The following is a 24,079-nucleotide window of genomic DNA, read 5'->3' as shown; positions in this document are numbered from 1 at the left end:
TTTTTTTTTTTTTTTTTTTTTTTTTTTTTTTTTTTTTTTTTTTTTTTTTTTTTTTTTTTTTTTTTTTTTTTTTTTTTTTTTTTTTTTTTTTTTTTTTTTTTTTTTTTTTTTTTTTTTTTTTTTTTTTTTTTTTTTTTTTTTTTTTTTTTTTTTTTTTTTTTTTTTTTTTTTTTTTTTTTTTTTTTTTTTTTTTTTTTTTTTTTTTTTTTTTTTTTTTTTTTTTTTTTTTTTTTTTTTTTTTTTTTTTTTTTTTTTTTTTTTTTTTTTTTTTTTTTTTTTTTTTTTTTTTTTTTTTTTTTTTTTTTTTTTTTTTTTTTTTTTTTTTTTTTTTTTTTTTTTTTTTTTTTTTTTTTTTTTTTTTTTTTTTTTTTTTTTTTTTTTTTTTTTTTCTTTTTTTTTTTTTTTTTTTTTTTTTTTTTTTTTTTTTTTTTTTTTTTTTTTTTTTTTTTTTTTTTTTTTTTTTTTTTTTTTTTTTTTTTTTTTTTTTTTTTTTTTTTTTTTTTTTTTTTTTTTTTTTTTTTTTTTTTTTTTTTTTTTTTTTTTTTTTTTTTTTTTTTTTTTTTTTTTTTTTTTTTTTTTTTTTTTTTTTCTTTTTTTTTTTTTTTTTTTTTTTTTTTTTTTTTTTTTTTTTTTTTTTTTTTTTTTTTTTTTTTTTTTTTTTTTTTTTTTTTTTTTTTTTTTTTTTTTTTTTTTTTTTTTTTTTTTTTTTTTTTTTTTTTTTTTTTTTTTTTTTTTTTTTTTTTTTTTTTTTTTTTTTTTTTTTTTTTTTTTTTTTTTTTTTTTTTTTTTTTTTTTTTTTTTTTTTTTTTTTTTTTTTTTTTTTTTTTTTTTTTTTTTTTTTTTTTTTTTTTTTTTTTTTTTTTTTTTTTTTTTTTTTTTTTTTTTTTTTTTTTTTTTTTTTTTTTTTTTTTTTTTTTTTTTTTTTTTTTTTTTTTTTTTTTTTTTTTTTTTTTTTTTTTTTTTTTTTTTTTTTTTTTCTTTTTTTTTTTTTTTTTTTTTTTTTTTTTTTTTTTTTTTTTTTTTTTTTTTTTTTTTTTTTTTTTTTTTTTTTTTTTTTTTTTTTTTTTTTTTTTTTTTTTTTTTTTTTTTTTTTTTTTTTTTTTTTTTTTTTTTTTTTTTTTTTTTTTTTTTTTTTTTTTTTTTTTTTTTTTTTTTTTTTTTTTTTTTTTTTTTTTTTTTTTTTTTTTTTTTTTTTTTTTTTTTTTTTTTTTTTTTTTTTTTTTTTTTTTTTTTTTTTCTTTTTTTTTTTTTTTTTTTTTTTTTTTTTTTTTTTTTTTTTTTTTTTTTTTTTTTTTTTTTTTTTTTTTTTTTTTTTTTTTTTTTTTTTTTTTTTTTTTTTTTTTTTTTTTTTTTTTTTTTTTTTTTTTTTTTTTTTTTTCTTTTTTTTTTTTTTTTTTTTTTTTTTTTTTTTTTTTTTTTTTTTTTTTTTTTTTTTTTTTTTTTTTTTTTTTTTTTTTTTTTTTTTTTTTTTTTTCTTTTTTTTTTTTTTTTTTTTTTTTTTTTTTTTTTTTTTTTTTTTTTTTTTTTTTTTTTTTTTTTTTTTTTTTTTTTTTTTTTTTTTTTTTTTTCACTTGAAAGGTAAAACCATCAGAATCTGCAGATAAGACACATGCAAACTGAAGATGAGAGTTAAGTGAATTTGGGTTATTCAAAATTGTGTTAAAAAAGGCACCACTAGTATTTTCTACTTTAATATGATTTTTTCTTCAAGATGTTTCACACATTTTAGATAACAAATCTTAAAATATCCTAGAATTAGAAGTGGGCCATATTATCCCCATTTCATAGACAGAGAAATGAAACCTGAGGGATTAAGGAACTTGCTCCATCATCCCAAAAGAAGAGCCAAAGCTAATATCCAGAATTAATGAGGTCTGGACTTTTGATTTTATATTCAAATCACTACAGCTCTGTCAGAGACCAATTCCACTGTGCTCATTAAGACTTTTTAATCTGATACTTAGTAAATCATCATGCACAGAAATTGGTTTTGCTTTACAATTTGTGTCTATAGTAAATTGGATTGGTTTAATGGTTGAGGCTGTGGATTACAGCATTTAAGAAAAATCATACTGGTGTTTAATTAGATTTTGGGTAAAAATGAGGTCTTTTCTCTCTGAATGGACAGATCACTCTATTGTATCTAACACTAAAAACAATCAATCATCAGTGAGTTAAGCAGGAACATGAAGAAGATGGCTTTTTTTTTTAAAGGAGTCCCCCAAATGTCACAGTAAGAATAACAGGATATTGCAAAACAAGCTGCAAATAAGATTTTTACAAATGGATTTTTTTTTTTGGCAAATTACTTAGGTCTTGTCTTTTGCCATTTTATTTTTACAGCCTTAACTTTTCCCCTAGTGAAAATTCAAAGCAAGACTTGTATTAAGATATAAGGAAGTCAAATAAAATCAAGGTTTATATGAGGTGTTATCTTCTGATTATCCTGTCATTTGTAGAAGACTTCAATGTTGGGGCACATTCTATATATAAAATTATGTAGACTAAATAAATTGATCCCAAGCAACAAAAAAAACGAACTATTTAGCTGCTCAACATCTCTCAGAAGTAGGCCCACAAAGAGCAAAAGTCTTCCTTGCAAAGCCAATGACCTTGATGCTAGTTTTGTAATAGTTTCAATTTAACTATGCTTGTAAAGGAGAGAGCAGAAAGCCTGACTTAGAAGTGGTAGTGCTGTGTGTTAAGCAGTTAGGAACTGTCATAGCCTTGTGTGTTCTTAATTAATACTAGTGTGCAACTTGTGAGACATGTCTCCGATACTGAGAGATAGTAGAATAATATATTATTCATTGGAATATACTTTTTACAGTTTGGTTTCTACCAAAGAAGTGATGTAACTCTTTTGTGAGGGAAGAATACAGCAGCCCACTAACTGATGTGTACTTGTGCGTCTTATTTAATTGGCAGCAGTCGGTCTCAAAAGTTGATAGTGTAAGCAGCAAAGCAGTTCAGTTACTATTAGGGCTGTTAATTGCAGTTAACTCATGCGATTAACTCAAAAAAATTAATCATGCTTAATTGCACTTTTAATCACACTGTTAAACAACAGAATAGCAATGGAAATTTATTAAACATTTTTAGATGATTTTCTACATTTTCAAATATATTGACTTCAATTACAACACGGAATACAAAGTGTACAGTGCTCACTTTACATTATTATTTTTACTACAAATATTTGCACAGTAAAAAATAATAAACAAGAGTATTTTTCAATTCACTTCATACAATACCATAATGCAATCTCTTTATTGTGAAAGTGTAACTTACAAATGTATTTTTTTTGTTTATAACTGAACTCAAAAACAAAACAATGTAAAACTTTACAGCCTACAAGTCCACACAATTCTAATTCTTGTTCAGCCAATCATTAAGACAAACAAGTTTGTTTACATTTACAGGAGATAATGCTGCCCACTTCTTATTTACAATATCACTTGAAAGTGAGAACAGGCTTTGGCACGGCACTTTTGTATCCAGCACTGCAAGATATTTATGCGCCTGATATGCTAAACATTCATATGCCCTTCATGCTTCAGTCACCATTCCAGAGGTGCTTCCATGCTGATGACACTTGTTAAAAAATGTGTAATTAAATTTGTGATGGAACTCCTTAGGGGAGAATAGTACGTCTCCTGCTTTTTTACCTACATTCTGCCATGTATTTCAAGTTATAGCAGTCTTGGATGATGAGCCATCACATGTTGTTCATTTTAAGAACACTTTCACAGCAGATTTGACAAAATGCAAAGAAGGTACCAATATGAGATTTCTAAAGATAGCTACAGCACTCGACCCAAGGTTTAAGAATCCAAAGTGCTTTCCAAAATCTAAGGATGAGGTGTGTAGAATAATTTCAGAAGTCGTAAAAGAACAACACTCTTCTGTGAAAACTACAGAACCCGAACCACCAAAAAAGAAAATCAACCTTTTGCTGGTGGCATCTGACTCATATGATGAAAGTGAATATGCATCAGTCTGCACCGCTTTGGATTGTTATCGAGCAGAACTCATCAGCATGGATGCATGTTCTCTCGAATGGTGGTTGAAGCATGAAGGGACATATGAATCTTTAATGCATCTGGTACATAAATATCTTGCGACACCGGCTACAATGGTTTCATGTGAACACCTGTTCTCACTTTCAGGTGACATTGTAAACAAGAAACGGGCAGCATTATCTCCTGTAAATGTAAACAAACTTGTTTGAGTGAGTGACTTAATAAGTAGGGCTGAGTGTATTTGTAGGCTCTAAAGTTTTACATTGTTTTATTTTTGAATGCAGTTATTTTTTGTACAGAATTCTACATTTGTAAGTTCAACTATCATGATAAAGATAAAGCACTATAGTACTTGTATGAGATGAACTGAAACATTTCTTTTGTTTTTTATAGCACAAATATTTGTAATAAAAAATATAAAGTGAGCACTGTACACTTTGTGTTCTGTGTAATTCAAATCAATATATTCCAAATGTAGAAAACATCCAAAGAAATTATATTCTATTATTTAACAGTGTGATTAATCGTGATTAATTTTTTTAATCGCTTGACAGCCCTCCTTACTATCTGTCATGCTGTAGCATTGAGTGGCTAAAAACCTCAAATTCTTGAGCAAAAATCAGTGCAATAGCTATTGCACTATCTGTGCTCTGTATGGGGCCAGTGGATTAAGCCCGTGCCACTATCACTTGAGGCCTGCTGCATGTTTAGTCTTCACATTCCTCTCTCTCAAACACTGTCTTCAGCCTCTGACTTCTTGGTGCAGTGCTGCTCTCCGGTGTGGCCTGTTGATAGTGGCATATTCCCAGCTTGCAATGTTGATGTTGAAACTTTATAGTCCCTCTTGCAAATGTCCTTGAACCTGAGCCTAGGTCAACCCAGTGCCTGCTGAAGGTGGTCCAGGGATCAACATCATACAGCAGTATGCTCAGAATGCATGTCTAGTAGCCCCATATCTTGGGAGTTCAATGTTAGTTTCCTGTTATCCCACACAATCTTGGTGAGTTGCCTGAATGGTGGCAGCTGACTTTTCAATAAGAGAATTACACCTCTTATCTAGAGATAAGTTTTCTAATACAGTTGATCTTAGATAGAAGAACTTGTGCAGAACTTCTAGAGTGGTGTTAGCTACTGAAACTTCTGGTGCAGTCAACACACCTTGTGCCATAATTGTCTCCTTTAGGATGATGGTTTGTCCTAATGCATCACAATCTAGCCCAAAGCTATTGCAAAGTTTCTAAATCTCCTCTTCACTATTTGTGACAAGCACTGTATTGTTGGTGAAAAGAAGTTGTTTGGCTTTGCTTTTTGCTCATAGATGTGCAACGTTGAAGAATTTCCTATCTGGTCTTTTATGGAGATGTACACCCTCAATGCCAGATGAGAAAGCATGATGAAGCATCAGAGAGAAGGATATACTAAAGAGTGCAGTTTCTAGAACACACCTATGTTTGATATCACTGTGGATTTCGAAGCTATCAGATTTATCACCATCATACTGGATGGCAGCCTTCATCCCATCATGGAAGGTCTAAATCAAACTGATGAGAAGTGGGGGGCAACCAACTAACTACTGGAAAAAGATCCTTTCTTCTGACCAAGTCAAAAGACCTTGTAAGATCTATAAAGGCTATGCAGAGAAGTCTTTCTTGTTCGTGACATTTTTCTTGTAGTTGCCTTACTATGAAGACTGTGTTGATAACTGATCTACTGGCATGGAACCTGCACCGAGTCTCTGGATATAAACGTTCAGCAAGAACTTGCTGTCTTTTTAGAATGACCCATCAGAATTCCTTGCCAGCAACACTAAGTAGAGAGGTTCCTTTGTAGCCGTTGCAATCATTCTGATCTCCTTTGTTTTTATACAGCTTTATGATGTTGGCTACTACCTAACACTTTCTCAACAGTGGATTTGGTTCAGGGTTTTCTGCTATAGTTCTTGATTGAACAAAAGTTAACTGAAAGGCAGCAGCGCCAAGAGTTACTCCTGTGTGGATATTATTTTCCATTCCAGCAAAAAGTCCGCCACTCAGTGAGTAGTTTACCTTAACTGTATGAGATTTTGTGTTTACATGGTACCAGTAGGAGGCCTCACATGCTTGATGTGACCCAGGCCTTTTGTTTATAGACCAGATTATAATATAGAAAGTAAGCATAATTTTGAAAATCTGTAACCTATTAAATTGATATTTGCAAAAGTAATTACAAATCCATGATATAAGCATAAAGTGAATGATCATACTGCTTGTTGTCTTACTACATTTTAAAGGGCTAACAGCTGTCCTATTGTAAGTTATTTTGTTCTTACACACAAATTTCTGGTCTATTTGGTCTGTTACAGCCAGCAACTGAACCGTGAGTGGGTGTGGAGCCACTTTGGCCCACATCAATCCTCAGCAGTATCCTGGCTGAATCAACCAAAATGCCTCTGGGAGTATTAGAACAAATCAGAGAAGGAGCCAAGAAGCCCTTTAAAATACAGCAATCCAAGTATGCCCTTAATCAGCCCTGCTCTATAGCCTAATGGGGCTGGAGTGGGGAACATTATCATCTTGGAAATATTGACAGCACCAGATAGCTTCAGTCCTTCCAAGCCAAAAACACTGGGACTAGGACTATGGTTCCCCCTTACAGAAGAAATGCCCAGAGGGGGAAAGGGTCCGTGTGGATGTAGCTGGAATCTATTGTTTTGGCAGGAAATGGATAAACCTTTGCACCAGTAAATCATGTTTCTATAAAGAGTAAAGTCCACATAATTTTATAAACACAAGAGCATTGGAAAGAGGCTGAGGGTAAAATACAAATGGTCAGATGTTCTGTAAATAAATAGAACTAAGCTGGTATCAAGCTGTGCATTAGCCAGCAGTGTAGTGAGAACCTCTTCTCACTGTCTCCTCCTTCTCTCGCATACTGTCGGGTACACCTACTTGTTGCATCTTAAAATGAGTCTGTAAACTCTGTGGGGCAGGGATTATGTATTGCGCATTTGCACGGCACGTAGCACAGTTGGCCACTGATCAGGACAGGGGCCTTTGGGCAATATTATAACACAAATAATAAAGTTAATTTTATGAAAATGATCCATCTGCTGCTTTGGGTGTCAGTAAAATTTTGTAAACAATTACAACCAATGTTTCAACAGGAATGAAATGGAGTGGGAGGAGATTCGGGTGCACGCTAACAGACCTCTCTAACCTCTGCACCCACCCCATGTTTTTAATGGTATGTCCGTTTCCATACCCCTACAACAAGAAAAGGTCTCTAATAAAGTCCATCAGAAAAAAATATCCCATGTACTCCTGTCTACTGTATAAGCAGTTTTTTTAAAGGGAGGTTTTAAGACAGGCAAAGATAGCTGCATTACTTACACTCTATCAGAAAACTTTCCAAATTTCTTGGAAACGTAAGTACAAAACAGCACATTTGTTATTAATGACATGAATCTCCATAAAACCCCTGTCTTGTAAAATGAAATGTCAGGAAAATTTGATTAAATGGCACTGTCCTCCCTTAGGGAAAACCTACTTCAATTAGAAAAAATTGTGTTAAAGTATGCATTTCCTGCATAATTTCATTTTACGTCTCATTTCAATAACTTTCTTTACGATAGGCTAGAAAGTACACACAAAAAAATAGTAAGTGGTGGGGAAAACATTTTCTTTTCAAATACATACATTTATTGCATTTATTCCTTTAGATGTATTTTGATCCTTTGCTCTGGTTTCAAGGCATAAAACTAGACAAACTGATGAAACTACATGATTTTTTGTTTTTTGGATCAGACAAAGGGTAAAATTCACCTCTGGTGTAAGTGGGTCCAACTCCATTGACCTTGAACTGAATTTGGCCCTTTGAGACCTAATTTGTCCCTAGGGCTGGTGCCGTGTCTGTGTTCCCTCAATCTTGAGGGCTGTCTTAGCATCTGGAGAATAGCTAAAGCACAGGACTGCCTGCCCTAGCCACACCTCAGAATCCAAAATGCCCCTATTCCAAGGGCCTTAAGACAGGCTTGGGAAGGTACAGAGTCAGCTCTGCCAGTTCTCTGTCACTGTCTAGTTTACTGTGATGGGGATTTTTCTGAGGGAAAAAGCAGCTAAAGGACAATTACTGACTGGGACTAGAACTGGTTGAAACCCCCAGAATTTTTAGGGGTTTTCTGTTATTTGTGAAAATTGAATTTTCACTGAAGATATTTGTTAATGTTCAATTCAGAAAATTCTGACCCGCTCTAATTGGGCTTTGTAAACTGAGTCCACTCATTGCTAGAGCACCTGCTCCTTGCCAGGCATGGCATAGCAGCTCTCTCGCTTTGGAGTGCCCCCCATTGCAGACAGTTGCTCCACCATTATGATGGCATCTCTTCCAGCCCTCTGGCCAAGGTCACCATCTTAAGTCTGCCCCTTCCAGAGTAACAACTGTCCAAACTCAAAACCCCAACACATCTTTAATACAAACAAAATCCTTCTGCCTTCTCTGGGGTTATTCCTCAATCTATCACCAGGGCTTAACTGCAGCCCCCCTCTAGGCTTAAAAACCCTTGCAAGGGGCTTGTATACGCCCTTCCTAGGGGCCAGTAGGGGAACTCACTCCCAACCTCTATTTTAGATTCTGGCCCAGGGTCATGTACTGAACAGCTAGGTCTACTCTTATCCCTTGCTATGGTTTTCCCTGGGCCACATCCTACTAAGGTTGTCAACTTTCTACTCATAAAAAACTGAACACCCTTGCCCTGCCTCCCCTTCAAGGCCCCACTCATGCCCCACCCATGCCCCCCCACTCACTCCATCCCTCCCCAGCAGTCGCTCACACTCCCCTGCTCATTTTCACCAGGCTGGCTCAGGGGGCTGGGATGCGGGAGGGCGTAAGGGCTCCAGCTGGGGCCAGAAATGAGGAGTTTAGAGTGCAGGAGGGGGGCTCCATGCTGAGACAGTGGGATGGGATGTGATGTGAGAGGGGGTGTGTCATAAACAGATAGCTAAGGGTTAATGTCTCTTTCACCTGGAAAGAAGTAACCTGAAACACCTGACCAGAGGACCAATCAGGAAACAAGACTTTTTAAAATCTGGGTGGAGGGAAGTTTGTGTCTGAGTTCTTTGTCTTGTGCCTGTCTCTCTCTCGGCTATGAGAGGATTTCTGTCTCTTGCTTTCTAATCTTCTGTTTCCAAGTTGTAAGTACAAATATAGTAAGGCAGTAAGGTTTATATTATTTTCTTTTGTATTTACATGTGTGTAGTTGCTGGAATGTGTTAAATTATATTCTTTTGAATAAGGCTGTTTATTCATATTTCTTTTAAGCAATTGACCCTGTATTTGTCACCTTAATACAGAGAGACCATTTTTATGTATTTTTCTTTCTTTTTATATAAAGCTTTCTTTTAAGACCTGTTGGAGTTTTTCTTTAGGGGGGAATTCCAGGGAATTGAGTCTGTGCTCACCAGGGAATTGGTGGGAGGAAGAAGTCAGGGGGAAATCTGTGTGTGTTAGATTTACTAGCCTGACTTTGCATTCCCTCTGGGTGAAGACGGAAGTACTTCTGTTTCCAGGACTGGAAATAGGGAGGGTGGAATTCCTCTGTTTAGATTCACGGAGCTTGCTTCTATGTATCTCTCCAGGAACCCAGGGAGAGAACACCTGGAGGGGGGAAGGGAAATGGTTTATTCCCCTTTGTTGTGAGACTCAAGGAATTTGGGTCTTGGGGTCCCCAGGGAAGGTTTTTGGGGGGACCAGAGTGCCCCAAAACACTCTAATTTTTTGGGTGGTGGCAGCTTTACCAGGTCCAAGCTGGTAACTAAGCTTGGAGGTTTTCATGCTAACCCCCATATTTTGGACGCTAAGGTCCAAATCTGGGAATAGGTTATGACATGAGTGGCAGCATTTGTGGGAAAGATAGAATCCAGAAGCCAGTAGGAATATAATATTTTTCTTTTCTCTGCTAGGGGCTTTTAAGCAGAGAGAAACAGTTTGGGTTTAAAGGGAACCAGAGAGAATTTTTTTTTCTTTCTCTGCTCTCTCTTGCAGTTTTTGGCTTGCATATTAAGCAATGAACCATAAAGGAGTTATTAAGGGTCTTTTGTGACAATAGCACTCTCATTAAGAGTCATTACCAGCACAATACACATGCAAATAAAGTGGTTTTTCTGGTTTACTTTACATTGAAAAGATTAGCTAGAGGAAGAAAGGGAAAAAGGCACTGTTGCTAGGCAGACCCCAGGAGGCAACAGAGCCTGCAGTTCAGACAATAAACACCAGAGGGCATCCCAACACAAGAAAACAGGAACCATGACTTCCAAGGAAAAAAAGGGAGGCAGAAGAACAAATCAAAGAAGCTGAACACAGGCGACAACTGCAAAAAAAGACAAAAAGAGGTGGAGCTGAAAGAAAAGGAAGAAAGCATCAAACTGGCAGCCTACAAAAGAGAACAAGCGGCCAAAGAGGCAGCCCACAAAAGAAAACAAGAAGAAGAAGAGGTGGCCCACCGAAGGAAACAAGAAGAAGAAGAGGCGGCCCACCTCCGAGACATGGAAAAACAACAAAAAGAAATGGAAAAAACAACAAAAAGAAAGTGAAGAGAGGGAAAAACAGAAAAACATGAACTGGAATTAGAAAAGGCTAAGCAACAAACCCAGCCAATCCTAACAACCCTTCGCCAATTATGGTTCCACATCACAGGAAATTTCCCACCTACAAGGCAGGTGATGACACTGAGGCCTTCTTGGAAAATTTTGAAAGAGCCTGTCTTGGGTACAGCATCCCTGAAGACCAGTACATGGTAGAATTGAGGCCACAGCTCAGTGGACCTTTAGCAGAGGTGGCAGCTGAAATGCCTAAGGAGAACATGAACGACTATAAACTTTTTCAAACCAAGGCCAGATACAGAATGGGGATAACCCCGGATCATGCCCGTTGGCGTTTCAGAACCCAAAAGTGGAAACCAGATGTGTCATTTCCCAAACACGCCTACTACGTTGGGAAAAATTATGAGGCCTGGATATCAGGAAACAATGTTAAATCCATAGACGAACTGCACCTCCTCATACAAATGGAGCAGTTCTTGGATGGTGTTCCTGAGGACATAACACGGTACATACAAGATGGAAAACCCAAAAATCTCACCGAGGCGGGGGAGATTGGAGCCAGATGGATGGAAGTGGCAGAAAGCAAGAAAGCTACTGTCAAGGGGAACGAATACCCCAGAGGGCACACCGACCATAAACCCTACAACCGAGGACAGCCAAAGACTCCACATACAACCCAAGTAAAGCCACAGACGCCCTATTCTTCCACCTCACCAGTCTCCAGTAACTCACCTCGACCCAGTGACCCATCAGCTGGAAGATGCTTTAAGTGTAATGAACTGGGACATATCAAGGCCAACTGCCCAAAGACCACCAACTGAGAGCAGTTCATTCCACCACCATCCCACCAAAGATCCTCAGGCCCAGATGCCTCTCAAATACCCTTGGAGCGAAGGGAAAATTTGAGAGTGGGCGGAAAGAAGGTTACTGCATGGAGAGACACGGGGGCACAAGTGTCAGCTATCCACCAATCCTTCATAGGCCCCAAATTCATCAACCCAAAGGCCAAAGTGACAATTTACCCCTTCATGTCACAAGCTGTAGACTTGCCTACAGCTAAACTGCCTGTCCAGTACAAAGGCTGGTCAGGAATGTGGACTTTTGCAGTCTATGACAACTATCCCATCCCCATGCTACTGGGGGAAGACTTGGCCAACCAGGTGAAGCGGGCCAAGAGAGTGGGAATGGTTACACGCAGCCAAACCAGGCAAGCTTCCAGACCCATTCCTGTTCCTGAGCCATCCACAGACGCCCCATCTGTGTTACCAGAGACCCAGACAGAGATAGTGGACCCGGATTCCATGCCAACCACTGAAACAGCCACAGCACCTCCAGTCCCAGGCCCGGAACTGGAACAGCAACCAGCACCAGCAATTGCAACCACATCTTCAAACTCAACGCCAGAGGGCGCCAGCGAGCCAGAACTGGCAGAAGCAACAGACAGCCATACCCAAAAGGCTCAGCCAGAGCCTGAAATACCCTCAGGTGCACCAGCGGGGAGCGGTTCACCCGCAACGGAAACAACCCCATCACCTACATCGCTTCCAGAGGGACCAAGCCCAAGTCCACAGCCTGAGGAAGAACTTGTGAACCCAGCCTCAAGGGAACAGTTCCAGACTGAGCAGGAAGCAGATGACAGTCTTCAGAAAGCTTGGGCGGCGGCACGGAGCACCCCTCCGCCTCTCAGCTCTTCTAATCGATCCCGGTTTGTTATAGACCAAGGACTTTTATACAAGGAGATTCTTTCTGGTGGACACCGGGAAGAATGGAAGCCGAAAAAACAGTTGGTGGTTCCAACTAAGTACCGGGGGAAGCTCTTAAGCTTAGCCCATGATCATCCCAGTGGCCATGCTGGGGTGAACAGAACCAAGGACAGGTTGGGGAAGTCCTTCCACTGGGAGGGGATGGGCAAGGACGTTGTCAAGTATGTCCGGTCTTGTGAGGTATGCCAAAGAGTGGGAAAACCCCAAGACCAGGTCAAGGCCCCTCTCCAGCCACTCCCCATAATTGAGGTCCCATTTCAGCGAGTAGCTGTGGATATTCTGGGTCCTTTCCCAAAAAAGACACCCAGAGGAAAGCAGTACGTACTGACTTTCGTGGACTTTGCTACCTGATGGCTGGAAGCAGTAGCTCTAGGCAACACCAGGGCTAACACTGTGTGCATGGCCCTAACAGACATTTTTGCCAGGGTAGGTTGGCCCTCCGACATCCTTACAGATTCAGGATCTAATTTCCTGGCAGGGACCATGCAAAAAACTGTGGGAAACTCATGGGGTGAACCACTTGGTTGCCACCCCATACCACCATCAAACCAATGGCCTGGTGGAAAGGTTTAATGGAACTTTGGGGGCCATGATACGTAAATTCATCAACGAATACTCCAATAATTGGGACGTAGTGTTGCAGCAGTTGCTGTTTGCCTACAGGGCTGTACCACATCCCAGTTTAGGGTTTTCACCGTTTGAACTTTTGTATGGTCACGAGGTTAAGGGGCCATTACAGTTGGTGAAGCAGCAATGGGAGGGGTTTACGCCTTCTCCAGGAACTAACATTCTGGATTTTGTAAGCAACCTACAAAGCACCCTCCGACACTCTTTAGCCCTTGCTAGAGAAAACCTAAAGGAATGCTCAGGAAGAGCAAAAGGCCTGGTATGACAGACATACCAGAGAACGTTCCTTCAAAGTAGGAGACCAGGTTATGGTCTTGAAGGCGCAACAGGCCCATAAGATGGAAGCATCATGGGAAGGGCCATTCACGGTCCAAGAGCGCCTGGGAACTGTGAACTACCTCATAGCATTTCCCAATTCCTCACTAAAGCCCAGAGTGTACCATGTTAATTCTCTCAAGCCTTTCTATTCCAGAGACTTACAGGTTTGTCAGTTTACAGTCCAGGGAGATGATGCTGAGTGGCCTGACGGTGTCTACTATGAAGGGAAAAGAGACGGTGGCGTGGAAGAGGTGAACCTCTCAACCACCCTGGAACATCTGCAGCGGCGACAAATCAAGGAGCTGTGCACTAGCTTCGCCCCATTGTTCTCAGCCATCCCAGGACGGACTGAACAGGCATACCACTCCATTGACACAGGTAATGCTCACCCCATTAGAACCCCACCCTACCGGGTGTCTCCTCATGCCCAAGCTGCTATAGAACGGGAGATCCAGAACATGCTACAGATGGGTATAATCCGCTCATCTACCAGTGCATGGGCATCTCCAGTGGTTCAGGTACCCAAACCAGATGGGGAAATACACTTTTGTGTGGACTACCGTAAGCTAAATGCGGTAACTCGTCCGGACAACTATCCAATGCCACGCACCGATGAGCTATTGGAGAAGTTGGGAGGGGCCCAGTTCATCTCTACAATAGACTTAACCAAGGGGTACTGGCAAGTACCGCTAGATGAACCTGCCAAGGAGAGGTCTGCATTCGTCACCCATGCGGGGGTGTATGAATTTAATGTCCTTCCTTTCGGGCTGCTAAATGCACCCGCCACCTTCCAGAGGCTGGTAGATGGTCTACTAGCAGGACTGGGAGAATATGCAGTTGCCTACCTCGATGATGTAGCCATTTTTTCAGACTCCTGGCCCGAACACCTACTACACCTGGAAAAGGTCTTTGAGCGCATCAGGCAGGCCGGACTAACTGTTAAGGCCAAAAAGTGTCAAATAGGCCAAAACAGAGTGACTTACCTGGGGCACCAGGTGGGTCGAGGAACCATAAATCCCCTACAGGCCAAGGTGGATGCTATCCAAAAGTGGCCTGTCCCAAAGTCAAAGAAACAGGTCCAATCCTTCTTAGGCTTGGCCGGGTACTACAGGCGATTTGTACCACACTACAGCCAAATCGCTGCCCCACTGACCGACCTGACCAAAAAGACCCAGCCAAATGCAGTTAAGTGGACTGATGAGTGTCAAAAGGCCTTTACCCAACTTAAGGCAACGCTCATGTCTGACCCTGTGCTCAGGGCCCCGGACTTTGACAAGCCATTCCTAGTAACCACGGATGCATCTGAGCGTGATATAGGAGCAGTTCTCATGCAGGAAGCAACGGATCACAACTTCCATCCTGTCGTGTTTCTCAGCAAGAAACTGTCTGAGAGGGAAAGTCACTGGTCAGTCAGTGAAAAGGAATGCTACGCCATTGTGTACGCCCTGGAAAAGCTACGCCCATATGTTTGGGGACGGCGGTTCCAGCTACAAACTGACCATGCTGCACTAAAGTGGCTTCATACTGCCAAGGGGAACAACAAGAAACTTCTTCATTGGAGTTTAGCTCTCCAAGATTTTGATTTTGAAATTCAGCACATCTCAGGAGCTTCTAACAAAGTAGCTGATGCACTCTCCCATGAGAGTTTCCCAGAATCCAGTAGTTAAAAAGTGTTCTTAAAATGTAGAAGTTTGTTAGTTATATACTTAGTGGTATATGTAAAGGTGCATGTGTTGTATTAATCTGTTTATTTTACAGTTCTAGGAGGAAATCGCCACCAGTGAGCTTCCCCACTGTCTGCAATTTGGGGGGCGTGTCATAAACAGATAGCTAAGGGTTAATGTCTCTTTCACCTGGAAAGAAGTAACCTGAAACACCTGACCAGAGGACCAATCAGGAAACAAGACTTTTTAAAATCTGGGTGGAGGGTAGTTTGTGTCTGAGTTCTTTGTCTTGTGCCTGTCTCTCTCTTGGCTATGAGAGGATTTCTGTCTCTTGCTTTCTAATCTTCTGTTTCCAAGTTGTAAGTACAAATATAGTAAGGCAGTAAGGTTTATATTGTTTTCTTTTGTATTTACATGTGTGTAGTTGCTGGAATGTGTTAAATTATATTCTTTTGAATAAGGCTGTTTATTCATATTTCTTTTAAGCAACTGACCCTGTATTTGTCACCTTAATACAGAGAGACCATTTTTACGTATTTTTCTTTCTTTTTACATAAAGCTTTCTTTTAAGACCTGTTGGAGTTTTTCTTTAGGGGGGAACTCCAGGGAATTGAGTCTGTGCTCACCAGGGAATTGGTGGGAGGAAGAAGTCAGGGGGAAATCTGTGTGTGTTAGATTTACTAGCCTGACTTTGCATTCCCTCTGGGTGAAGAGGGAAGTACTTCTGTTACCAGGACTGGAAATAGGGAGGGTGGAATTCCTCGTTTAGATTCACGGAGCTTGCTTCTGTGTATCTCTCCAGGAACCCAGGGAGGGAACACCTGGAGGGGGGAAGGGAAATAGTTTATTCCCCTTTGTTGTGAGACTCAAGGAATTTGGGTCTTGGGGTTCCCAGGGAAGGTTTTTGGGGGGACCAGAGTGCCCCAAAACACTAATTTTTTGGGTGGTGGCAGCTTTACCAGGTCCAAGCTGGTAACTAAGCTTGGAGGTTTTCATGCTAACCTCCATATTTTGGACGCTAAGGTCCAAATCTGGGAATAGGTTATGACAGGGTGAGGGCACTGATTGGGGGTGCAGAAGGGAGCTCTAGGCTGAGCAGCACTGCAAGCCAGATGAAGTTAACCATGGGGCCAGATATTGGCCCTCAGGCCCTAGGTTCCTTACTTCTGCCCTACATCTAGGAGCTGGAGGAGGGACATGCGGGCTGCTTCCCAGGAGCTATGTGGAACAGAGGCTAGCAGGAAGCCTGTCAGCCCTGCTGCGTGGCACTGCCAACCAGACAGTCAACAGCCTGGTCAGGAGTGCTGACCAGAGCTACCAGAATCCCTCTTCAACCAGGTGTTTGGGTTACCCTACAGCCTACCCAGCCTATCAAGTTCGCCTGTGGGTCTCCCAGTCTCTTCCCCGCTTAATCAGGGTTTCTCCCAGGCCTCCCTGCTTGAAGAGCTTTCTTTACTGCTCTGAGATTCCTGCCTGGCTTTTCTACTGTTCTTTCCCCAGCTTTATCACCACTTAAGCCTACCTTTCCCTCTCTACTGCAGTCACCTTCTGCTCTTTATGGGGAAATTGCCTGATTTCCCCCAGGTGGGGCTCATTCTGTAATCAGGTTGGCTTAGCACTGGGCATTCCAGCCAGTGGGGCAAGCCACCCTGCTAGAGGCTCTATCTGTGTATCATATGATTTCTGATACTTTCATGTCACAATTTCAACTCTACATTAGAGTTCTTACGAATCTAAGATGTGTCACCCTATCTGCAGAGCAGGGGTTCTCAACCTTTTCCTTCTAAGGTCCCTCCAGCATGATATAAAAACTCCACAGCTCACCTGTGCCACAACTGGTTTTCTGCATATAAAAGCCAGGGCTGGCATTAGGGGGTAGAAAACAGGGCAATTGCCTGGGGCCCCATGCCACAGGGCCCCAGTGAATCTATGTTGCTCAGGCATTGGCTTCAGCCCCAGGTGGTGAGACTCAGGGTCCTCGGCTTCAGCTCCATGCAATGGGGCTTCGGCTTTCTGCCCTGGGTCCTAGCAAGTCTAATGCTGGCCCTGCTTGGAGGACCCCCTGAAACCTGCTTGCGGCCCCCCATGCGGCCCCAGACCCCTGGATGAAAAACATTGCAGTAGAGCACAGAACTATCAAAAAAGCACATGAAAATTAATTTCATTAACTTTTTTCCCTGTGTTGTTTTGTCAAAATATGAGAATTTGAAAAATGTTGCCTAGATGTAATAGTCATAGCAAGTGTCTGACAATAATGTCCTACGTGCGTTAGAACAGCCTTTCACTAAAGGTCAGACAATGGGAGATTGGGGCTGGCAGCCCCAAACAGTTGCTGGGCTGTGAAGAGATGCCTCTCAATTTATAATGGTTTCTTTTAATTTTTATTTTTTAAACTAAACAAATAGAAATTTGTGAAACAAATGAGCAAAACGCTTCTCTACTTGCATCCAAGTTAGGCGATACCTACAGTGAATGAACAAATAGCTGTTAGTCTTGAACATCCTATTCATGTTCAGTTGGAGTTAGGCCATAATGACCTCAGTATTGGGAGAGGTAAGAGTAGCTTAAAGCTGGGGGTTGTCGTACAGCTCAGGATCTGGCCTTTGGTTTATAAGAACCTTGGTTAATTGGCATCACTACTCTTTTCACTTTGGTGTAATAAGACACTTGCTGTGTTTTGAATGATTAGATGACTGAGAACATATTTGAGGATGAACAGCTATAATAGATATTTTGGCTTTTGCTGCATGTCATTTGATCAAAATATCTATTGCACAGCTGTGAATCTTCAATAAATATGTTCTTATTAATCTAAGTGAGAATCACTGATACTGTGTTTAGTCAACACACAGTAATGGTTTAATTAGATGGTTTAATTAGATCCATATCTGGAACCACTAATTTATAACAGCACAGATATTTAGAAAGGATATGCAGGATTATACTAATATTTGATTTAGTTAGTTGGTAAAATGCTGTAGTTCACTGCATGTATTGCACTGCCTGGGAATATGTTAGACTGCATAGGGTGCATGATATATGCTGTGATTCACAGCTGTCAATCAGCCTGGATACGTGTTCTAATTTTATTCATTGGTTTCATTGCACATTCAGGCCCAGACTGCCTTGCCTGGACATGCTGTGCTTAGCACAGGAATAAGGGCTGCAAAGGTGGCTTTAGGCTACTTATAAGTTTCTCGCATTCTGAAAGCAGCTAGGGATGTAAGTTAGAGCAGTCCAAAGAAGAACTGGCTTCCCGATGGCATAAGGCAGAATCAGGTAGAGTCAGGTGCCAGATATTACAGCAGGGCTTTTTGACAATTTTGTCCACTGAATTAAATAGTGTTCCCTTGTTCAACTCCCTTGACATTTCACTGATGTAATTTTTAAGTAACTTTCTCCAAATACGTTGAGTCAAACATATCCATGTGCAGAGAGAGACAGCCCAAGGCCCAAGCACTAGTTAGGTCCTACTTACGGTCTGTTGGGGGGCTTATGTGTTGCTCAGTCCTCACACTGGCCCGCTGAACAGCAGCGAGTTAGTCTTCAAAAATATTCCTTAATTTGCTGAAGTTCTAACCGATTTTCAATTTCTTTTATTACCTTCTTGCAGTTCTGTTTATGAGGGCTCTGAGGTAATAGAAGGACGTGCTGGTTTGTCAAAAGCCTGGCTTTTCAGTTGATTTGTGCAATAAATAGAATTAAATAAAATATGGGGCTTATATGGGAGGCTACATTTTTCTATCCACAGACAGATAAAGAACAGAGAGTAAAACAGGAAAGGACTAGAGCTTTATCCTCCCTCACTTTAGCGTTTCAAGTAGATTAATATGCAGTGTGCACACAAACAGCCACAAGTGGCATTTATGTAACAAGGAACACTGGCTATCACAAGGCAACGGGCAAGTATAATCCTTATGCTTTGAGTAAAACTGTTTGCTTAAGCTCTGGTGAACTTGAGTTTTAATGAGAACTCTTGTCACAGATGTTCAATGCTGCGGATGAAACTTAACATAGACAAGCTTTAAGGTCTAAAAAATCTAAGCCCTCTAACTGTTTTGAGACAGATTTGGTCTTGAGCTTAAAGTAACCATCAAGCTTTTGCAAGATCTTATGGATTCTGCCACATCCACAGAACTACTGTAGATGAGTATCCAAAACAATATTGAACGGCAATCCCAGGGGTTACCTACTTTATTCCATTCAGTCATGCTTTTTCCAGTCAGTGAATCTGAAAAATTAGAGGAAAAAACTGAAAGTGTTCTGTTCAATTGTGAGGTAGCAGCACAAACACCTGGATTAAAAATGAACCAATTTTAAAGAGTCAAGCTAAGCACTAATAGGTATGTCACTGAACTGTATGTGATCAAATAGCTTTGCATGGGCAGGCTTGCTCAACAGGGTTTCTGAAGAGCAGACAACTTACCTTCATTTGAACAAAACATATTTATGCAGACTTGCAAAGTTAGGAAGAAGTTTCTTCAGCTGATTCAATAGCTCTGCAGTACCTCATCTGAAGACAAATATTGCACTGAAATGCTTCCATTTAAATCATATCCCCCCAAAGACAGATTTAAGCTACTTTTTGAGCATTACATCCTTCTGTTCTGGTACATAGGCTGCATCTAATCCACATGGGTCAGAGCAAGACTGCCCTTTCACTTACAGGTGATTATGATTTACAATAGAATCAAAAACCTGGGGGGGGGGGCGGTGCAGAGAGGAGTTGAGTTACACCACTGTGTTTCTGTGCTAAAGTTCTCTGGCAATTGTATAAGGTTTCAGTTAGCACCTCCCTAGATGACAAGCAGTATAACAAACTGGGAAACTATCAGGTGGCATGATTTGTTCCAAATCCTAAAATAATTTAGATGAAGGGGAGAGGGAGAGTCATTTTGTACAGAGGGATAGCTACAAGGAAAGAATTATGGCAGTCCCAGGCAAGTTTTACACCATTAGAAAGGCATGGTAGAGGAAAGAGGCAGGAAGTTGGCAGACTCTGAGCTTAAAAATTCACTCTTTGGCATATGGTCTCCTTGGCTACCTGGGGAACTCCCTCATCTGAGTTCACAAACTAGGCAGTTCTAGAGCTGTTTAGAAACATTTTAAACAAGAATGAAATTTCAACAAAGAAAAACAATTTAAAAAAAAACTTTTCCACAATTATCCTCTTTCACACTTCCCGACCAGCTCTATAAGGCACGCAGGTACCAGCTTTGGCACACGCACACAGAGCTTCTGCATAAACAAAACAAGTTCAAGAGACTTTTGCGGGCACAATCAGCAACTGGAGACATGCAAAAGTAGACATACATGAAAAAAAGAGGCCTGGACTGAACATTTGTAATATAAATATTTTCTGTCAGAATGGAAACTCAAATAAAGCTTGGGAAAAACAAGACTTCAAGGTAAAATTCTCCTGAATTAAGGGGATTCTATGTATACCATTATCATAATCACTACGGTATTCTCATGAGCATTTGGATACTTTCATAACTCTGTCCTGAGATATTGTAATAATATAAGAATGAAACAGAGTAAACTTGAGGAGAATACACTCCTGTTTATGCTGCTGATCCTAAAGGATTCACCTGCGCTAATTAGCTGTTTTCTTGGAGTACTTCTGAAACCTGGCTTAGAATTAACACCTAAATCCCCAGCCTGTTCTCTGTTTTGCCTCTTCTTAAAGGTCTGACTGTGAAGGGCTCTGGCAAGGCTTTAAGTCACCAAAAGATCTGTATACCCCATCAGAGATTTCAAAAGCACTATACAGGTGAGGATAAGTGTTATTTTCCAGGTGGTGAACTGAAACACACAGCAGTCTAAGATCACAAAATAAGTCAATGACAGAGCCAGGAACAGAACTGAGGTCCTTTGACTCTTTCTCTTGCTGTCTTAGACACTGAGCTATTCTACAGAAATCCCTATAGCCTGTGTTGGGACTATATGCATAGACCATAATTATAAACTGTAACTTTGAGGAGAAGCAGTTCTGGAGGCACAACCCAGGCAAGGAAATGGCTGAGTGGGGGTTGGGGAGGAAGGCTTTAAGCTATTTGTGCCTCCTGGATCTGGCCCTCCACTGCAATTTAGACCAGCCCCTAAGTTGAGGTGGTTTCCCAGAGTCACCTGTGAGCCTTTTGTTGATTCTACAGTGGACCCCAGCCTCTCCCCTTTGTACCTCAGCGTGCTTCCTCCTCTTCTTCTGGACCCCAGGCTTACCTAGTACACCAGAGGCTGTGAGGAGTAGTATTGGGTAGGGCAGCTTTGCCAGTCCTTTGCCACCAGGAAAGCCCCTTACTGAGGGGTATCTTCAGGTTCTGCACCCTTCTGTGCTACAAAGGGGCCACAGCAGGGGAAGAGAACTGAGGCTCCTAAACTACAGACTAAATTCTAAATCTTTAGCCTTATAAAAGAGCTGCTTCTCTAACTGTTTTTGCTGTATTTGACTTGAGCTGCCAATAGTCTTCTCTTTCAATTAGAAAAATTAACAATATTGTTATTCTTCAGAAGCAAGGTTAATTTTTACATTGATCAGATACATGATTTCATCGTACGGATTATGTCACATTTACTCCTGTTATTTTTACGTTTATTAATTTGGTATATTTTCCTTCAGCTATCTGTAATTTCATGTTATGACTATTGCCAATTATTTTAGAGCAGTGGTTTTCAACCTGTGGTCTGTGGACCCCTGGGGGTACACAGACAATGACTAAGATTTCCAAAGGGGTCTTCACCTCCATTCAAAATGTTTAGGGGTCTGCAAATGAAAAAAGGTTGAAAACCACTGTTTATAGAGACAGCCCCTAACATCTTCAGATGTTAAACCAGTTATTTTAGTAGCAAATAAAACCAAAAAAGTATCTGGAAAATGGTATTCTGGAAGGGCTAAGGAATATGGGCATGATGAGAATCTGACAGCAACCTCAGCAATATTAACACATACATATTTTCCATTTTGCTCTTAAAGGAGGCTGACACATGGGTCATACATGGCAAATTGTCAGGAAAATGGAATTTGATTTTGAATCAGTATGAAATAAGGTTTCAGTTTTGCAATGCCCTTGCTCTGCCTTCATCATCTCCCAATTCTCTCTGAGGGTATTCTGTAGCTTGACCGTCTAACTGAGTCACATAAAAGTCTAAACCACTTACCAGGTAGGGCAAACAAGTCTTGACCTTCCACTCTTCTCAGGCTTCACTATAGTTCCCTTGTTGTATCCTGCCTGGTAAGCCCTAGTCCAGGGCTTCTCTCCATCACAGGGACCGGTCTCCTCTGTAATCTCTCCCTCCAACTGAGTTCCCACAGTCTACCTATATTTAGCTCTGCCTCCTCTGTTCAGGAAGCAATTATTTACCCCCCTACCCTCACCAAGTGCAGACTCTGACTAATTGGAGCTTTTTCCTTGTCTTGAAGGTAACAGAGGTTGGGCCCCATCACATAGGCCCAATTAGTTAGCAGACACTAGTGAACTTAAATGACTAGAGCACAAATGAAGCATTAATTTAGTTTTCATTGACTGATGAAGTGTGTCATTCTACACTGTTTTAGAGTTATGTAAATGATAAATTTGAAGCAGGTGTTTGTAATCATTTACTTGTTAACTATAAGCAAGGGCCCATGAGCATGAAGTTCTACACTAAAAAAATAAATATTTGCCAAAAAAATGGACAACATCCCTTTGAAATCCAAATGCTTAGTATGAGGTGGAGTTAAATTATTATCATGGGAAATGAAAGGCACTGTGTTTATGTATATGAGGCATAGTCAGAGGGTTTTATTAAAAGAAGGCTAGTATGCTTAAAATATTACCTACCTTTGCAGTGGTCCCATTCAGATGATGTACTTTCAGAACTATATTTTTCAGTACTGATTCTTATCACCACTCATAATGTTCTTTAAAATATAGAAGTGGTTACTGATGTGACATTTACAGTTCATGTGTAGTGTTTTTTTAATAAAAGTCTTAAAATAAGTTGTGCATGTTTCTTAGAAAACTGTTTTGATGAACAGTTAAAATAAATATGTAACATGATTTCTGCAGATAACATCTATCTCTTGAGACCCCAAGGGTAAGTCAGTCTTTATGTATAAGCCTCAAATGTAAGACTTTATAGGGTTCCCTTATCACTCTGATGTTAGTTACTCCATCTTAGCTCTTCGATACATAATTCTCCCTTGTAATAATTCTAGATATAAATTAGCACGTGTTTATAGCACTCAAAGAAGATACCCTCCAAAAATCATGCTGATACAAGATTTGGAGTTGTTAGTAAATGCTGAAACATGTTAGTGTCAAATAATTTGTTTTTTGAGCAAAATATTCTGGACACAATAAAACTTGTAACATACACTATTGGTAAAGGACCTGATCTTCCCGTTTATTTCACAGCTCATAGTGGTGAGAATGATCTAATTTATGTGACTCCTTTCCAAAGTAGTAGTAATCTGCACTGAACAAGGGCTGCTGCTCTGTGATATGGTTCTCATATTTACTGTGACACAATACAATCGATTTCTAGTGGGATCTCCCAACATATGCAAGGAGGGCTAGCTCCAGGCACCAGTACAGCAAGCAGGTACTTGGGGCGGCCAACGGAGAAGGTCGGTATGTCGGGGTCTTCAGCGGCAATTTGGCGGCAGGTCTCTTGGTCACTCTCGGAGGGAAGGACCAGCTACCGAATTGCTGCCTAAGACTGAAGTGGCGGCGGCAGAGCTGATTGCGATCGCGGCTTTTTTTTTTTTCCCCCTGCTTGGGGTGGCAAAAACCCTGAAGCTGGCTCTGTATGCAAGTGACACACACCCTGATGCCTGGGCATGTCTCGCTCCATTAGTTCAGAGAGCTAAGGGTTTGACTACTCTGAAGTCTATTGCTATATGGTCATTTACACCAGCTGCGGATCTGTATCTATAACTTCTGTTTTTGTAAATAAACTCTTTTTAACTGAACAACTTAAAATGAATCCAGACTGTAATATAAAATTCGTTTTACCTTCTGAATGACTTGCAGCAGAAATCTATTGCTACGCAGGATATTTCCTGGTAGCAACATGTTTCCCATTTCCCACAAAGCACTAGTAAAAATATGCAACGAGCCAGATCCTAC

General features: G+C 39.7%; 1 protein-coding gene and 2 long non-coding RNA genes across 3 annotated transcripts in view; 1 reads left to right on the top strand and 2 right to left on the bottom strand.

Moving 5' to 3' along the window:
- Window positions 1-5,431, top strand: part of LOC127045446 (uncharacterized) — a 28,988-nt gene extending 23,557 nt beyond the window's left edge. The window contains exon 3 of the long non-coding RNA XR_007772718.1: window positions 5,341-5,431. This is a non-coding gene — a long non-coding RNA (uncharacterized LOC127045446). The remainder of the gene's footprint in view (window positions 1-5,340) is intronic.
- Window positions 1-24,079, bottom strand: part of KCNB2 (potassium voltage-gated channel subfamily B member 2) — a 304,602-nt gene that overhangs the window by 113,953 nt on the left and 166,570 nt on the right. The gene's annotated exons all lie outside the window — the stretch shown is intronic.
- LOC127045455 (uncharacterized) overlaps window positions 18,449-24,079 on the bottom strand; it is a 60,777-nt gene continuing 55,146 nt past the window's right edge. Inside the window, exons 2-3 of the long non-coding RNA XR_007772729.1 lie at window positions 19,163-19,200; window positions 18,449-18,599 (exon numbers count right to left, since the gene is read on the bottom strand). This is a non-coding gene — a long non-coding RNA (uncharacterized LOC127045455). The remainder of the gene's footprint in view (window positions 18,600-19,162; window positions 19,201-24,079) is intronic.

The sequence above is a fragment of the Gopherus flavomarginatus genome, chromosome 2 (genome assembly GCF_025201925.1).
Source record: "Gopherus flavomarginatus isolate rGopFla2 chromosome 2, rGopFla2.mat.asm, whole genome shotgun sequence".
Lineage (NCBI taxonomy): Eukaryota > Metazoa > Chordata > Testudines > Testudinidae > Gopherus > Gopherus flavomarginatus.
Note: the sequence above shows the minus strand (reverse complement) of the source record. Positions and strands in the feature narration are given on the sequence as shown.